Raw genomic sequence first — 18,904 nt, 5'->3', positions numbered from 1 at the left:
ACACAGTCATCCACGGATCCGTCTTTGGACGGTTTGTTTGACATTCTTTAGGGGCAGTGAAAGGAAAATATGTCGTCACGACTAGACGGACAGTCACGGAGACGAGAGCAACACCAGGATGGGGATGCGCACCAAGTGTTGCCTATTTTGGCACATTTTATTAGGATCATTTGCAACGACGATCACTGTGGTAGGAATTAAGTTCGCTATCGGATTTAGAGGACGCCATATGTGCATTGAACACAGTAGGGGTGCATGTTCAATAGTTAGTAACACAATGGCAGATGGAGACAATACCGAGTTTAAAGGATTTAGTAAACCAGATAGCTTCAGAGTAGAGAAAGAAGAATGGACGGGCTTTAACACCTCGTACGACAAAACAGATACCCAGTCATCCACGGATCCGTCTTGGGACGTTGTCTTTGAATTTCTTATGGGGCAGTAAAAAGAAAAAATCTCAAAGAAAGGCTCCCTAGGCATGAAATGGGGGACAGAGTGGCTCATTAACACATTTCTAACCCCAGGAGCAGTATATCAATACCAAGGCGCTAATGCTAATGTTCTCCGTGATTACTGATCGCACGAAACCCTCTGTCATAAGATGGTGGTTGAGTTAAATGCAACTAATTGTTATGTATATTTTATTTAATTTCTATTTGATTTGATTTAATGGTTTGCTTGTTAGATTTGATATTTTTAAAATTCCATTTCATGATATTGTAATGTAATTTTATTTACTGGATTTGATATTTTCTAGAAAATTCAGTTCAGGTTTTCAAAAATGTAATATTAGAACTTTATACCTAAACGCTGACCCAGATCCTGAACTTATTTCATGATTGCAAGTAAACAACTTTTACAAAATGTTTTAATTCTTTTTTAATGTGGGATTAATAGAGTGAAATCGAGGCTATACTGGGAATACGTGACTTTACACATGTAAATATCATCTACCTTATTATTACGAAAATCTGGTTTTACCTGAATTGCGGAGTAGCCAGATTTAACAGTGGTGTTTTGAGAAATAATTTCAGTCGGGCTTTTAAACACTTGGATGTCAAGATGTTTTTTGTGTGGCCAGTTTGAGTTGAAATTCTATTTTAAGGAATTATTAATTCTTTTCAATGTGAATATTTGAGTGCTCTACGTCATTCTTCGACAAAGACATTATTTGAAACTTCGGAATTAAAAACAGGAATATTATTTTCTGTGGTTCAATAAAAAACACTGTTGACACTTTAGTACTATACTGACTACAGCATACATCATCGCCATCCATTTTGGATTTTCGTCGGGACTCGAACACAAATTCATTAGAATATTGTATTACTAGGACTTCTAACTTTTAATTCTTGGATTATTCTTGGATTAGTTTTGGATTTGATTCTTAAAACCGTAACTTCTTTGCACCTTGTTTTTCTAAGGAAATAAATTATTTCTTAAAGTTTACAAAGCTTGTTGTCGTCACGTTTTTCTTATTACTGTTTATGAGAGCCTAAACACGTAACATAACAAAACAATGCCGTCAGCTCAAGAGGTACAGACTCTGACAATACTACCGTATACATTAATTTTTGGCTTGAATTATAATTTGAGGTAAGCATTGAGATAATGAGCCTGCTCATTCTAAACTTTATTTTTAATTTTGGTTTATTTTAACTGCACATTGGATACACTATTAGAAAGATAATGTCGAGGAAATTGGAGCTGAGTGCATGTTCTCAATAATACAACGAGGTAACCAACTCAGGCTGGTTTGTGCAGATATCGAACCTGCGACCTGTCGATTACAAGTCCGATGCTCTGCGAATTGAACCAGATGCGTTATCTAATAAACCAACACTAAGTGTGCATGACATGGATCACGACGGTATGGCTTGTATTATAGGGTGGTAGTGGGTCCAAAAATATCGTATTTCCGACTCGAACACAGACCCATATCACAAGTATGACTTATAGGACCGTATACGGTCCGAAATAATCATATTCGGGTCGCACATAGACAACTATATATGCAGAGTATAAAACATAAAAAGCCAATGACGTCAGCAAAGAAAACAACAAATCCTTCGTGTATTTTCATATATATGTAGTAGCCAGATTATGATATAAATGTTCCCATCCAGACGGCATTACGCGACTAGCATCAATAGTCTTGATGACAGACAGTATCATTAGCTGACATTGCACTGGAGTAAATGCGCATGACATTGTCACTGTTGATCGTCAAGATTGCACGATAACCTGTAGAACTGGGTTAAAAGCTCGATTTTAAAACACGATTTCAATTAGAGAGATATACCATAAAGTTCATTTTATGTAAAAATCAATTTCTCTCCAGTATAAACCTAGATGATCAGATAAGTACCTCCACAATATGTACATGCATAACAACTACGTTGTAAGCATGGAGTTCAAAACCTTTATTTATAAACCTTTTCGAATCTATGAGACAACGAAATTTACATTAAAACAATATCTTTAAATCGATACATGGGTTTTAAAAATTAAGCGCGTGGCGACGTCCACATTGAACACAGGTGAAGATTGAACCATTTGGGTGTCCGTATTAAATGATCATTTCTACTGAAGAGGTTTGATAAAATATAGCATCACGGTTGATGATCTCTTGTTTTACTGTAATTGTAGGTCAATATGTGGAAAGTGCATGTATGCGATGGTACATAGCTGTAATATTTAACCTTTTATTGGAAAATAATGTCTGAATGCGTTCCATTTTTCATGGTGCCTGGAAACTTTTATCTCCTACTTTAAATTGAATTACTTCGACCATACTAATTTAAATTTTTAAACAATAAGGTCAATAATTGCTTCATAATTGACCTATAGATGCCTGTCAATAAATCACGTTTTATCAGTGATCCCAGATGACCACTAAGCGGATATATTCCGGTAATGTGAGAACCACATCTGAATAAGAGCGTTGTCAAGCGGATACCTTTTAATTTAATTTTTTCAGAGCTCTCTGATATGAAACTCAAACTTGTACATATTTTTCAATGTGCAAATTTGTAATCTTAAATCTTAGCGACTTTTGACTCAGTCTGGTCTAAATTTGTATTTTAAAAATTGATTGTGAAATTTCTGCATTTTTCTGTCAACAAGGAAAGGTTCTCTATTATTGAAATTAGTAACCAATGATCTGAATTATTTTAAGTGTGATGCATGGTTATGTGCATATTTTATTTGGTTGTATGTTTGCTTTTCGCCCCATGAGGTGGCAACCCAGACACAGCCTTCTAAAACATACTTTTTGTCTACATGAAGAAGCATTCAGTGTGGGAACTTTAATCAACAGCACAATAATCGATGAGTCGTAGAATGCAATATTTATAAGCCCGATGTCGAAATCAATGAGAATTTCAGTCCTAAAATGTGTCACAATGCAACATGTGTAATTTATACGTGACAGTTGTGCTTACAAGCAAGCTTTGTTTATTCATTGATGGAGTACTTTGTTTCTCAATAAATTCTCCCCGCATGCTTTTCTCTGACAATTTTATCCACGAGCAGACATGTGTAATATCTCACCGACAAGTGACACTTACTCTGTATTTTATAATAGACTGTCCCACAGTCCATATCGATCAGTAGGCTTTCCATTTCCAATGTGATTAAAACTGCTGAATTTTTTATTAAGAGAGAGAGAGAGAGAGAGAACCTATAAGTTTTGATTCTAATATTAATTCATGCACGAATAATGTTATTTATTATATTCTCATTTTTCTCCGTTAATTTCGTATTGTCAGTATCGTTCAGTATTTTACCATACTGAACTCTCGCTCAACTTCATATTGCACTCATAAAGGAATTGTTTTCTATTGTAAACAAACAAGGGATGCAGATGTCCAGCACTTTATGTAAACAAATCATGTACACTCATTTTGTTTGCGGTTTTAGGTTGATTACATTTGTTACTGAATGATTTAAAGCAGAGGTTTCGTGGACTGCCACATACCAAATGCTTTGCTACATTCCGCGTAAAATTTTTTGATACAGTGTTTCCGATTTAGGCGGGATATGCCGGATTTCATAAAATTGCTGGGTACCTATAAATAAAATGCAAGTGAAAAGGCATGACTGTTTTCTTTAGCTGGTAACAAGAATGGTAAAAATATACTTACATTTTTACATCCTGAATTTACTTTCTTAGTTCTGCAAATCCGAATTACATGAGCCATGTCATGGGTTTTCAAGCTTGATTACACATTTCGAAATTGTACTGTAATTTCAACTATAATCCAAGTGCAATTAGATGATCTTTACTGCACTAAAAATGAAATTAACATTAAATTCCACAGCGTCTTTTTGACACTTGCAATTGAAAGATTTCATATTTTTCCCTCATTATGTTTTCAAATATTCAATGACAGAATAGAAACACACTTGCAGATGTCAACACGCATCTCCCTCGCTACTTCAATCCGATGTATTTTATGTAGAATTTGCACAGATGTATCCAGTCCATAATCACGAAATTTCGTATAATCGACTAAAATACCAAAATCTATTCATTCCTGATCAAATGTAAAAGTTGTTGCAATGTACATTCATTCACAATATGAATATAATTTTCAGTTTTAAGTAGACCAAAACGCCATTTTCTTTCAAACGTTATGTCTAACGCGCGACTAAGTTCAAATTTATCTGGGCGGAGTTATGGGCGCATTAATAATGTTGTTGTTGTGTGATGATGAATCTGCGCTTGTTTATTTAATTTGGAATACGGCATTCACTCAGTTACTATGTTTCTTGTAATGTATTTTGTTTATATAATTAAGCTTTAGGTAGAATAAGAAAAATGAGCATACCATAAAAGGTTACTGCTTTTGTATGGGAAAATATGAACTCGTTTTGTCGGATGGATATAGTGCACTCCCAAGATCGTGCAGTATTCCATCCGAAAAACTTATTCATAATTTCCCATACAAATGGAGTAACCTTTAATTATTTAATTTGTCTCTTGTAGACGGGTTTACTTTTTCACTTTAATTCAGAGCAATCCACCAGGAAAATGTAATCAGCCTTGTTATCGTGAACTCTAATATTATTGCATAAACTTGATAAATGCTGCAACAGTATATAATCACAAAAATGTAATTCCCATCATTCCAGTCGTGTTCTCTCTCTCTCTCTCTCTCTCTCTCTCTCTCTATATATATATATATATATATATATATATATATATATATATATATATATATATATATATATATATATATATATATATATATATATATATTTCTTCACTGGGATGTTAGATGTGTACTGAATTCTTCTCCAAAACAACGCGCTGTTTTAAACAAATTATTCGGTACATTTTGGTTGAAATGATTATGTAAAACACAATGGTTCTAGGAAGAAAAGAGAACTCTGTTGAAGATAAGATACTAATATGTGGAAATCAGAATATCATAACTTCTTATCAGTTATAAAACATAAAAGAAGTAACACACAATCAAGGAAACATAGATTTTTGCTGTCGTATCCACATTCTATGATAAAGTGTCTTTAGTTCCAATCAGATATGATTAACTGAATTGCGATATCGCAGATCCTTCAAGTAATACACGGGCAGAAAAAAAAAAACACACACACACACACTCATATAAATATCTTTGATTTGTATGTGCCATAAAAACCATGCGGACCCAAATAGTTCTGGTTCGAGCGCTAACAACGGTACTGGAGGAATGATTCAAATGCTACCGGATATTAGAGCGATTCATTTCTCAGTTATCGTCGTTTTACAGTATCTGTTGCAGGTATTGTAAGTTGACATTGCATGGCAATTATCGAATTATCATACTTACCTAGTTTTAATAGATTAATATAAAAAAATTAAATTAATATTTATCGATGTAATCCGACTCAAATATCTCATACAGCGAATGGAATATTTTTCTAAGATAAATCAACAAGTTAATCAATAGACAATAATGAAGAAAGAAAAGAAAACAAATGAGAAAAATATAATTCAACCAAAGAAATTTTCAAACATCCCATCACAAACTGATCTCCACAGCTTTATTCCCATAAAATGAATAAACGATTTACTTGCTCCCTTAAATTCCAGATACCCTAATTGCGACAAAAATACACCTTTCTTTTAAATAAAGATACTACAATTTTTGTATGCACGTAACAATTTGATATTTAGTTTTAATCATTCATATTGTCTTCCCTACAACCTTAATTAATTGAATCAAGGAATAAGCTAGAATTGGCCATATTTATCTTTGATGACAGTGGAATGAAGTGCAGATATTAGCCTCATAAAATTCTTTTAATTGCATATTTTAAGAATTCAATGTATATTTGACTGGACAACCACCTAGTGACAATTACAATTCAGAGTATATTTGGCAAATCCAGTTAGGATCATTAACTATTTTGAAACGAAGAAGCAAGCGCAAAACGCAAGCAAGGCTTGAGAGGAGTTCCACTCATCCGAAAATATATGTTTCTGTCCGTTCTCGTGTAGGAAAAAAGAGTACTATAACGTCATAAAAACAGCAAATATTCAAATTAATGCTCACGCATTGTCATTTGCTGTGCTTACAAAACTTTGTACTATTTGCGGCTCAGATATAAACAAATCGATGTGCATTAATTTAGTCTTATGAATTATTCACAACTAACCATTTATGTTCCCATACTCAAAGCAAAGGGTCTTCTATAATTATTTTGCAAAATAAAAACGAGTCACATCTATACAGCAATAATATTCAATCTTAAAATAAGAGAGAATACATGATGTTAACAAAACCTCCAACTGAACAAAGCAATATATATTTGTAATACGGATCATCATTGGTTATTTAAATTAAGATAACACCAGTATTTAAATGCTGATTATGATCGGTTATCAAAAAACAAACTAATGTCAATAGTATTTAAAAGACTCGGGCTAAATACTTTTCATTCTCACTTTCACAAACGCACACACGCACATACACATAAACAAACATAAATAAAGGGCAGAGAATATGAAGAATTAACTCTTCCTGGGAAGGAACATATACTCTGTCTTCTTTGTTTTTGGAAAACGAAATGTGTTTGCCGTGGTTGAATCAAGACTCGGATTGTCAATCATGACAAGATAGAGGGACTAAAACGTGAACTGTAAGACAAAAATTGGATAGAAACAAGGCATGCAATTGTTGCATCAATCACATTCTTTACTTCAAAGCTGACTAAATACATTATTTCTGGCTTAGTTGCATTAATTTAAATAAAGATATATCGCATCATGAAAATGTATATTGTATGAAAGTCAATACAAACTACTTAGTGTTCATCAATGCAAAACCTTTAAAGGTATTTCTTATTATTCCATTGGTACTGAAAATTTTCAAATAAAACACATTTATTGTAAGCTAAATTTAGAGCAGTATAATCTAATTTGAAATGATGCCATTGCATTTACACAATAATTTATTCTTATTATTTTGTTTTATTATTTGCAACGTTCAATGAGAACTGAATGAGATGTAATGTGTGTGGAATAGAGAGACCTGTATACGCTCGTTATTTGTGATGCGCTTGTGAAATGTCTGCTGTAAGGTACCATAGATTCAAATCAGGCAAGAACTTAAAAATTGCAACAGACCTAACCATACCTTGGTTCGCCTTTACAATTATCTAGTACGTGATTAGTCATTTCTAAATGCTCAGTATTTTATTACCTGTCAAACTTAACGTTATTACATGGCAATACACGAACAAAAAAAAAAAACAACGACGGTAGTTAAGTTCGCATTTTGTCGGCTATAATACAAGTTGCATGAAAACTGCAGAGTGTATAATTTAAAAAAAAAAAAGATTTGGAATTATTTTCCATGTCGTAATGCATTTAACAAAGTGGTGGGATTTAAACAATATTGGTATCAGAATTCAAAGATACTTTTATTCAAAGGATGTTTAATTCTGAAGCAAATATTTATTACCTTATTGATATATTGTCTAATGATATGTCCAAAATAAAGCCAAAATTTTTGTATTTTCGAATGGAAACATCTATCCTACTAGTCATGAATCAACATATACGGATATTTTCATCTTTCTTTGCGGCTTCTTTATATATAAGTTTATTTATCCATGAGTGTAAACATTGGTCTATATATATATATATATATATATATATATATATATATATATATATATATATATATATATATGTCTATCATTCTGTCTGGTTGTTTCTCTCTACAAAATGCTGTCTGATAGTTTTGTGGCAATTTATTAAAAACACGGAACTGATAATAACATCATCCTGTATATGTTGGTATGACTGCATAGGATAATTTTGTATACACTCGTTAATTAAGCTATCAAAAAGATGGACACGCATAGAAAACTTGACATACACTTACCTAAATGCAACTGAAGCATTCCAGTAATGCCAGACAACGATAGATCCAAAGAAGACCATCTGATAATTGTAGAGCTGTAATTTGGATGAAGTATTTTGCCATTAGCCTAAGATATAATCAACGAGAAAACTAACACATTAATATGCCTTTACGCGTAATAATAAATGTACAACAAAACTCCATATACGACTGATGGCAGCTTACACGTGCATTTCCCTGGCAAAGTCAATATTTCACACAAAGGAGTCAATGCAGAACGCGTGGCTTAGTCTGGGAATTGAAATGAAGTTCTTAAAGCGTTTGCACAATTTCAAACAATTGCGATATCCTGGGTAACGTAGTCAATGGCCGAGATTAGAGCACCGCTCACATCAGATAGATACCAAACGCTTTCATTCATGAGCAGCTAATCCGTCAACTATGCTCTAGGAGACATGCTTCCATCTCTATCTCATTCACATATTAGCTGGCGATGTCGCCAGTTTGATAAGAGCGGTTGTTATTGATTTTACCATCAATTTAATTTGATATGAATAGCCTCGCCATATGCGCCAGGTGAAGTCACATAACGAGAAAGCTGTTCGTTAAAACTGATTTACGTATATGGAGTAAAGAAGCTAAGCGTGGCCACCTGTCTAGTACACGGTGTTAAGTTCTTGGTTAATTTTCAATACGTTTAAGTCAGAAACATCGTGCAAAATAAGTCAAAAAGTTGCATTGCAGTTGCATTGCAGACTTAAGTTGTAGATGAATAAGTAATCGAAATATTTAGTTATATATGAAAGATAAAGTATTTAAATTACACAAAAGACGTAAGGGTTGACCAAATATGTGGACAAAACATGCATAAGACATAGATAATACGACACTTGGGTAAGCATGTGCAGATGTTTATGCAGCGGTGTTAGTATATATAGTTACAGTACTTGTAGCTTATTTTGCAACCATATTTGCATACCGTAACCAATTTTTTCATTCATCTGATATAACGTTGCATTTTCTTCGTTTCTAACCATCCATCAATAGTCTCTTCGACTACATAAAGTGTTGTACCGTACCGCATCACTTCATAACAATTCCAAATATCTAGCCAACTTCGGCTATTGAAATTCGATTTACTGCTTTTATTCCACTTTAACTATAACAAAAATCCAATCATCTTACTATCTGTTAGTACAAGCAAAAGTTCTAAACAATAAAATCAGTAGTTTACATCTTTTTTTTATTATCCTGCAAGCGTGCCATTATTTCCGTATCCTAACTATCCATACAGTTATGTTCACATTTACCCGTACCGTTTCGTATTCTCATATTTCTAACCGCTATTGGATAGAGCGGTACTGTTTTCAGTGTTGCAAAAGACGTTCCAAGCACTGTACCATCTTAGAGAGTCTCAAGTGAATCAATGAGTTTGAATTCAAGAATGTTGTCCTAAGTCATTCGTTGTACACGGTGCAACAACTCCGAATGAATTTAGAAATTCGCAGGCAGGCGGTAAATAGTTAAGTTTATTTCGAAAATCGTATCATCCTAAAGGTTTTTGCATTGTTTCCTTTTATATTTTTAGAACTATACTTTTGATCGGTATAAAATATGATGACGTATAGATAAAACACACAAATGCACACACATGCATACGTACACAAACGCACATACACACACGCATTCACACATATACACACACATGCATATACACACGCATACATATATATATACATACATACACAGACATGAAGTGAAATAACAAGTAGATTATGGATTACAAATTAATTATACGTTTACATTGGGTATAAAAATGGAAATTATACTGAAGAATGGTATTGCGCGAAAACAAATTATGCTCGATTGAATACGCTCTAAGGCAAAGATGACATGTTAGTGAGAAAACATCAGAACGTAAACATGTAATGGATATATAAGAATAGAGCGAAAGTAAACAGTAAGAAAACCAGAATTGAAATAATTCCGGGATCAAGGTAAAGAACAATAATAGAGTTGCAAATCAAACTTCATTATTTAATACTCCTCTCATTTTGCTGTTATGCCAAACAATGGTATTTGCACCATCCAAGCTTTTATTAAGATAATGATAGCAGAAAACAAAAAATGGTGTTTCCACCATCAAGACTATAAAAGCAATAAACCCAACAAATTGTGTTTGCACCATGCTAGCTTTTATTAGGATTACAATAGCACAAGACAAAACAAAATTGTTTTCACTATGCAAGTTTTTATTAAGAGTACAATAGCACAAGACAACAAAATGGTGTTTTCACTATCCAAGTTTCTATTAAGATCATAACAGCAGACACAAAATAGTGCTTTCCATCACAAGAACAAACAAAATGTGTTTTCGCCTTTGCAATGTTTGCTAAGATTCTAATAGCACAAACCAAACAAATGGTATTTTTACCATCCACGTTTTTATTAAGAATTTAATACCACAAGACAAATCAAATGGTGTTTTCACAGTCCAAGTTTTAATAACATTATAATAGCACAAGATAAAGCAAATCGTGCTTTCATCATGCAAGTTTTTATTAAGATTATAATAGCAACAGACAAAACAAATGGCGTTTGCACCATCCAAGCTTTTATTAATATTATGACAGCAGAAGACAAAAATGGTTGTTTCACTATCCACGTTTTTATTAAGATTATAATAGCACAAGAGAAAACAAATGACGTTTTCACTATCCACATTTTTTAAGATAATAAAAGCACAAGACAAAATAAATGGTTCTTTCCCCATCCATGTTTTAATAAGATTATAATAGCACAAGATAAAACAAAGCGTACTTTCACCATCCAAGGTTTTGTTAAGATCACAATAGACCAAGAAAAAATGTTTCTTTCAACATCCAAACTTTTATTAAGATTGTAGTAGCCTAGGAGAAAACAAATGGTAATTCCATCCATGTTTTTCAAGAGTATAAAATCACAAGACAAACTAAATGGTGCTTTCACCTTTCATGTATATATTAAGATTATAACAGTATAATACAAATCAAAGGGTGTTTTTACCATTCAAGATTTATTAGGATTATATTAGCACAAGACCAAGCTAATGATGTTCTCACCATCCAAGTTTTTTTTAAGATCATAACAGCACAAGAAAAAACAATTGGTGTCTTCCCCATCGAAGGTTTTTGAAGACTGTAACAACACAAGTAAAAACAAATGGTTCTTTCACCATCTGTAAAGTAATCGAGCTAACACCCTTTGAGACTGAATTGGTATTCAAGAAATAACAAACACATATGCAAGTGACAATAAAATGATGTATTATTCTCTCACACTAATGATGAAGTAATCATGACATCAAAATAAATACAAAGGTACATAATATGCATCCAATGGAAAACTATGATGAAGAACAGAAAATTATGTGAAATGTTCAATAATTATAAAGTTGTCTCAGATAATTAAACACTACCATGCTTTTTTGTCTTTGGTCTTTCCCTATACAGTAAAACACTAATGGCATTCTTATAGTCAAACACTATAATGAAATTCTCCTAGTCAAACACTATGACCTTCTTATAGTCAAACACTATAATGACATTTCTCTTAGTCACACACTATGACCTTCTTATAGTCAAACACTATAGTGAAATTCTTATATGTATGTCCAATGTTTACTTGACATTTCATATGCCCTTTGACCCGCTTCTCGGCTCGGTCACTTCAACCATCCAGACCTTTCATGCACATATACGTTGTCACTTTCCTGGCGGTCTTTCATAACTAATGCTGCGGTCTTTGGCTACACGTAGTCAGTCCGCACACAGTTATCCACACCTAGACACTCATGCCTAGTTATCCACAGCTAGTAATCCACGCCTAGTTATCCACACCTAGTTGGCTGAATATGAAAAGAAACAATTTTCCAAATAGTCTGCTTTCTGTGTATCTAGATTAAAATATCTGAGCATTTCAAATGGATTAATACATACACACCTGAAATATTCCTTTTGTACGACTGTGACGTACGAATGGCATACCAAAAAAATAGAAATATGCTATACTAAAACTCTAATACATACATAATACGTCTTCAATATTAGTTATAATAGCGACAAGATAACCTACCAACAAGAGTATTGCATAAGTGTTCATATTCATGTTAATAATCCGAATCGTACCATTTCTCGCTACCAAATTACATAAGCCATACACTCTTGATGAATTAAACTACAAGTACGATAAAACAACGCAAACGTATAATACAACATTGAACGTGTTTTGCGAAACTGAACATTAATTAAAAAGAGTTGATTAAAAAGAATATAACTCACCCAACCCGTGGGCTCAAACTAAGTAAGACATAATGGCGATCCCGCCCCGACAGCTAAACACGTAAAGGACTTCCCTCTAATGGCTGTGTCAGTTAAGATCCCTAAGTAACATATATAGTCGCGCGCGTTAATATGTATTACGCACGTGCCACGCAAGCAATGAAGGCGTCACGCGATGCAAAGAAAAAGTATATTTACAAGATACTATGGCGCGTAAAACACGTCAAATACTGGAATTTATGGTGGTTTAAGCAAGCCATATCAGGTATTTCGTAACACCATCGCTTTTGTTATTAAGATTATAATAGCATAAGAAAAAACACGTGGTAATTTTATCATCCAGGTTCTTACTAAGATTATAACAGCACAAGACAAAGCAAATGCTGTTTTCACCATTCAATTTTTATGAAAATTTTAACAGGGAAAGAAAAAAGAAATTGTATTTTCAACGTTCAAATTTGTAATAAGGTTATAAGAGCAAATGACAAACAAATAGTACTTTGACCACGTTTTTACTAAGATTATAATAGCACAAGACAAAGAGAATGGTGTTTTCTCTATCCAAGATTCTATTAAGATTTAATAGCACAAGACCAAAATATGGTGCATTCACCATCCAGGCTTTTATTAACATTATAATAGCACAATAGCACAAGACAAAAAAAAAACGTTGTTTTCACTTCTACGTTTTTATTAAGATTATAATGGCACAAGACCAAGCTAATGGTGCTTTCACCATCCACTTTTTTATTAAGATTATAACAGCACAAAACAAAACAAATGGTGCATTCAACATCCATATTTTTATTAAGATTATATTAACACCAGACAAAACAAATGGTGTTTTCACCATCCAAGCTTTTATTAAGATTATAATAGCACAAGAGAAAACAAGTAGTCCATTCACTATGCAAGATGTTTTAAGGTTTATAATGGCACAAGACAAAACAAATGGTTCTTTCACCATCCATGTTTTTAATAAGAGTATAATTGCACAAGACAAAACAAATAGCGCTTTAACCATCCAAGTTTTTATTAAGAGTATAATTGCACAAGAAAAACCAAATGGTTCTTTCACGATCCAAGTTTTTGTTAAGATTGTATTAATCTAAGAGAAATCAAGTGTTGTTTTTACTAAGTTTTCATTACGATTATGATAGCACAAGAGAAAACAAATGGTTTTTTCAACATCCAAGTTTTGATTACGATTATAATTGTACCAGACAAATCAAATGCTGTTTTCACTAACCAAGTTTTAGTTACAATTATAATAGCAAAAGACAAAACAAATGGTATTTTCACCTTCAAAGCTTTTATTAAGATTATTACAGCAAACGACAAAACAAAATGTGCTTCCCCATTGATTTTTTTTAAATTAGGCTTGTAACATCACAAGACAAAACATATCGTTGCTTTCATCATCGATTTTTTAATTAAGATTATAATAGCACAAAACAAAACAAATGATGTTTTCACCATCGATCTTTTTTAAAACGATTATAACAACACAAGACAAAACGAAAGGTGTGTTCACAATCCAAGTTTTAACCTTTTAATAGCACAAGACTAAACAAACTGTGTTTTCACCATGGCAGATTTAATTATGATTATAATCGCAGAAGACAAAACAAATGGTGTATTAACAATCCATGTTTTATTAAGATTATAATAGCACAAGACATAGCAAATGGTGTATTTACCATCCAATTTTTTTATTAAGATAATAATAGCACACGATGAAACTAAAGGTGTTTTAGCTATCGAAGCTTCGATTAAATATATATTAGCAGAAGACCAAAGAAATGGTCTCTTCGCCAGCCATGTTTTTATTATGAGTATAATATCACAAGAGAAAACAAGTTGTGTTTTCACCATCGTTGATATTATCAAGATTATAACATCATGAGACAAAACAATTGGTGTTTTCGACATCCATATTTTAATTAAGCTTATGACAGCGCATGACAAAACAACTGATATCCTCGCCATCCAAGTTGTTATTAAGATTATAACCGCACAAGACAAAACAAACTGTGCTTTCATCTTCGATAATGTTATTAAGATTATAACAGCACAAGGCAAAACAAATGATGCTTTCACATCGAAGTTTTTATTAAGATTATAATATCACAGTTCAAAGAAATGGTGCTTTTACCATCGAAGTTTTTATTAAGATTATAATAGCACAAGATAAAGGAAATGATCAATCGACCATTGAAGCTTTCTTTACGATTATCATAACAAAAGACAAAACAAGTTTTGTTTTCACTATTCAAGTTTATTTAAAGAAACTATCAGGTTATCCCAGCAAATGACAAAACAAATGGTGATTTCACCATCCCTGTTTATACTACGAATATAAGAGCACAAGACAAAGCGAATCGTATTTTGTAAATTCAGGCTTCCAGTAAGATTAAAATAGCAGAAGACAATATAAATGGTGCTTGCACCATCCAGGCTTTCATTAAGATTATAATAGCACAAGACAAAACAAATGGTGTTTCCACTATCCAAGTTTTTATTAAGATTATAACAGCTCAAGACAAACCAATCCGTGTTTTCACCTACAATGATTTTGATAAGATTAAAATAGCACAAGACAAACAAATGGTGTTTTAACCATAGCAGTTTTATTAAGATAATAATAGCACAAGACAAAACAAATGCTATTTCATCATCCAAGTTTTTATTAAGATCATAATAGCACTAGACAAAAATGTTGTTCTCACCATCGACGTTTTTATTAAGATTACCAAAGCACAAGAGAAAACAAAAACTGTTTTCACTATCCATGTGTTTATTAACAATATAACAGCACAACACAAAACAATTGGTGTTTTCACCATCCATATTTTTGTTAAGATTATAATAAAACAAAGCAAAACAACTGATGTTCTTGCCTTCCAAGATGTGGTTATGCTTTTAACACCACAAGACAAAACAAAAGATGCTTTCACCAATAAAAGTTTTATTAAGATAATAATAGCACAAGACAAAAGAAGTGGTGCTTTATACGTCAACGTGTTTGTTAAGATTTTAATAGCACAAGATAAAAGAAACAGCATTTACCAACGGTGATTTTATTACGATTAAAATATCACAAAAGAAAACAAATGGCGTTTTCACTATTCAAGTTTTTACTAAGATTAAAACAGCACGAGACAAAACAAATGGTTCTTTCACCATGCAAGATTTCATCAAAATTATGTTAGCACAAGACAAATCAAATGGAGTTTTCACTATTCAGATTTAGTTTTAGAAAACATCAGCACAAGACAAAGAAATGGTACTTTCCTCATCGAAGGTTTTGAAGATTATAACACCACAAGACAAAACAAATGGTGTTTGCACCATCCAAGGTTTTATTAAGATTACAAGAAAGAATCAATGGTGCTTTCACCATCCAGGCTTTTAATAAGATTATAATAGCCCAAGACAAATTAAATGGTTTCACTATGCAAGTTTTTATTAAGATCATAACAGCACCAGACAAAACAAATGGTGTTTGCACCATCCAAGCTTTTATTAAGATCATAACACTACATGAGAAAACAAATGGTGTTTTCACTAAGTTTTCGTTAAGATTGTAATAGCAAAAGAGAAAACAAATGGTGCTGTCACGATCCAAGTTTTTATTAAGATTATGATAGCACAAGAGCAAACAAATGGTGTTCTCGATATCCAAGATTTTTTAAAGATTATAATAGCACAAGACAAAGCAAATGGTGCTTTCAACATTTATGTCTTTATTAAGATTATAATAGCACAAGAAAACCCAAATGGTTCTATCACCATCCAAGTTGTTATTACGATTGTAACAGCCTAAGAGAAAACAAATGTAGTTTTCACTATCCAAGTTATCATTAAGATTATAAAAACCAAAGAGAAAACAAATAGTTCTTTCACAATTGAAGTTTTTGTTAAGAATATAATAGCACAAGTACAAACAAGTGGTGTTTTCACCATCCACTTTTTTATCAAGATTATTATGGCACAAGATCAAACTAATCGTATTTACACCATCCACGTTTTTCTTACGATTATAACAGCACAGTACAAAACAAATAGTTATTTCACCATCCATGTTTTAATTAAAATTATAACAGCACAAGACAAAACAAATGGTGTTTTCACCATCCACGTTTTTATTAAGTTATAATAGGACAAGAAAAAACAAATGGTTCTTTCACGATCAAAGTTTTTGTTAATATTATTATAGCAGATGACAAAACAAATGTTGTTTTCACAATGCATGCGTTTATTAAGATTATAAAAGCAAAATACAAAATATATGATTTTTCCACTATCCAAGTTTTGATTAAGATTAAAAAAGCACAATACGAACGAAATGGAGTTTTCACTATCCACGTTTTCATTAAGATTATAATAGCAACATACAAAACAAATAGTGTTTATAACATCGACGTTTTTATTAAGATTATAACGGCAGAAAACAAAACATATGGCTTTTTCAGCATCAAGTGTTTTATTAACATTATAAAAGCAAAAGTCAAAATAAATGGTGTTTTCACCATCCCATTTTTATTAATAACAGAAGGCAAAACTGTGGTGCTTTCACTATCGAAGGTTTTATTAAGATTATAATAGCACAAGACTAAGTAAATGGTGATTTCACCATACAAATTGATATAAAGATCATAACAGAATAGACAAGGCAAATGGTGATTTCGTTACTAAAGACTGTATTTTGCTTATAACAGCACAAATGAAAACAAATGGTGCTTTCACAATCAAGGTTGTTTTCAAATAATATCATCGCACCAGACAAAACAAATGATGTTTCCAAATCCAAGTTTATATTAAGGTTATAACATGTGTTTGATTGAGATTTTTTAACGTAGCTTTAACATTTTTTTAATCGTATCGCTACGATGTGTACAGATTATAACATCACAAGACAAAACAAATGGTGTTTTCATCATCCATGATTTGTTAAGATTATAATAGCACATAAATGATGTTTTCACCATCCAAGGTTTTATTAAGATTATAATAGCACAAGGGAAAACAAATTATGTTTACACCACTCATGTTTCTTTTTAAGATTGTTGCAGAAGAAGACATTACAAATGGTGCTTTCAGCATCGATTTTTTTATTAAGGTTATAATAGCACAATTCAAAGCAAATGGTGATTTCACCATCCAAGTTTTTATTATGATTATAAAAGCACAAGAAAAAACTAATGCTGCTTTCACCATTGAGTTTGTTATTACGATTATAATATCACAAGACAAGACAAGTGGAAGCTTTCACCATCGACGGTTTTATTCAGATTATAATAGCACAAGACAAACCAATGCAATTTATAATATTTCTTCTACGTTTATATTTGTTTTCTCAAATTTACAAAATATGTCATTTACAAATGGGAAGAATGTTGTATATAATATATGTTTTATAAACAATAATGGTAATAGTGTTGAAAGCAGGCAAAAAGAAGCCTAAAAGTTCAATTTTATTTCACATAATCTCTAGTTCAAATAATCCTAATTTAAAAAACTAATTTAGCACCGGAAAACGAGTTAACAGTTACCAAATGTTATTCATGTAACGTACTTAAGTGATAGCGATTATCTGATTCATATCAAGGTTTAGAATTAAGCATGTGTTAAAGTTCAAGGGTTAAATGTCAAATATTTTAAAGGTACAGCCTGTGACCGGATGACAATAGTGTATCGTATGGTTTGGATGCCACATTTTCTCGTTTGGTGCATTATTTCAGTATCGAAACTAAGTAAGCTATAAAAATGAATAGAAAGTTTTCATTTCAAAGTGGTATATGTAATTCAGTAGGCAAATCGATAACGTCAATAGAATATTGATTTTTACCAGGAGAGCAGATGTCTATTTTCATGACCACACATTGACAGTGTCGTCAGTTATATCCCCCTGTTGTAAAGTTTACCTTAGATGAAGAGGGAAATAAATGTTTAAATTCCTTAAAAGAATCATTATTATCATCATTAATAACGTGATTCAATGACACATTATATAAAAAATGACCCATAAAACACTGCAGCGATCGTAAGTGTGTCGAGCGTGAAGAAATTCGAACGGTGATAATTGGGAATTACCATATGATTCTGGGATTTTACGCTATTATTGTTCTTTCCACTCAGCATCGTGAATGACACCCGCAGCTGTAGGTTAGTGAGTTATCACGTTAGCGCTATTAAATGTACCAAAAT

General features: G+C 32.3%; 1 protein-coding gene across 1 annotated transcript in view; it reads right to left on the bottom strand.

The window, feature by feature from the left end:
* LOC149792275 (potassium voltage-gated channel subfamily KQT member 1-like) overlaps window positions 1-8,820 on the bottom strand; it is a 282,881-nt gene extending 274,061 nt beyond the window's left edge. Inside the window, exon 1 of the mRNA XM_089970825.1 lies at window positions 8,397-8,820. The gene's annotated coding sequence lies outside the window, so the exon portion shown is untranslated. The remainder of the gene's footprint in view (window positions 1-8,396) is intronic.
* Between the last annotated feature and the right edge of the window lie 10,084 nt (window positions 8,821-18,904).

Source organism: Sinohyriopsis cumingii, chromosome 9, assembly GCF_028554795.1.
Source record: "Sinohyriopsis cumingii isolate HCF-2022 chromosome 9, ASM2855479v2, whole genome shotgun sequence".
In the NCBI taxonomy this organism is placed as follows: Eukaryota; Metazoa; Mollusca; class Bivalvia; order Unionida; family Unionidae; genus Sinohyriopsis; species Sinohyriopsis cumingii.
The sequence above is the reverse complement of the archived record's forward strand: the minus strand, read 5'-3'. Positions and strand labels throughout refer to the sequence as shown.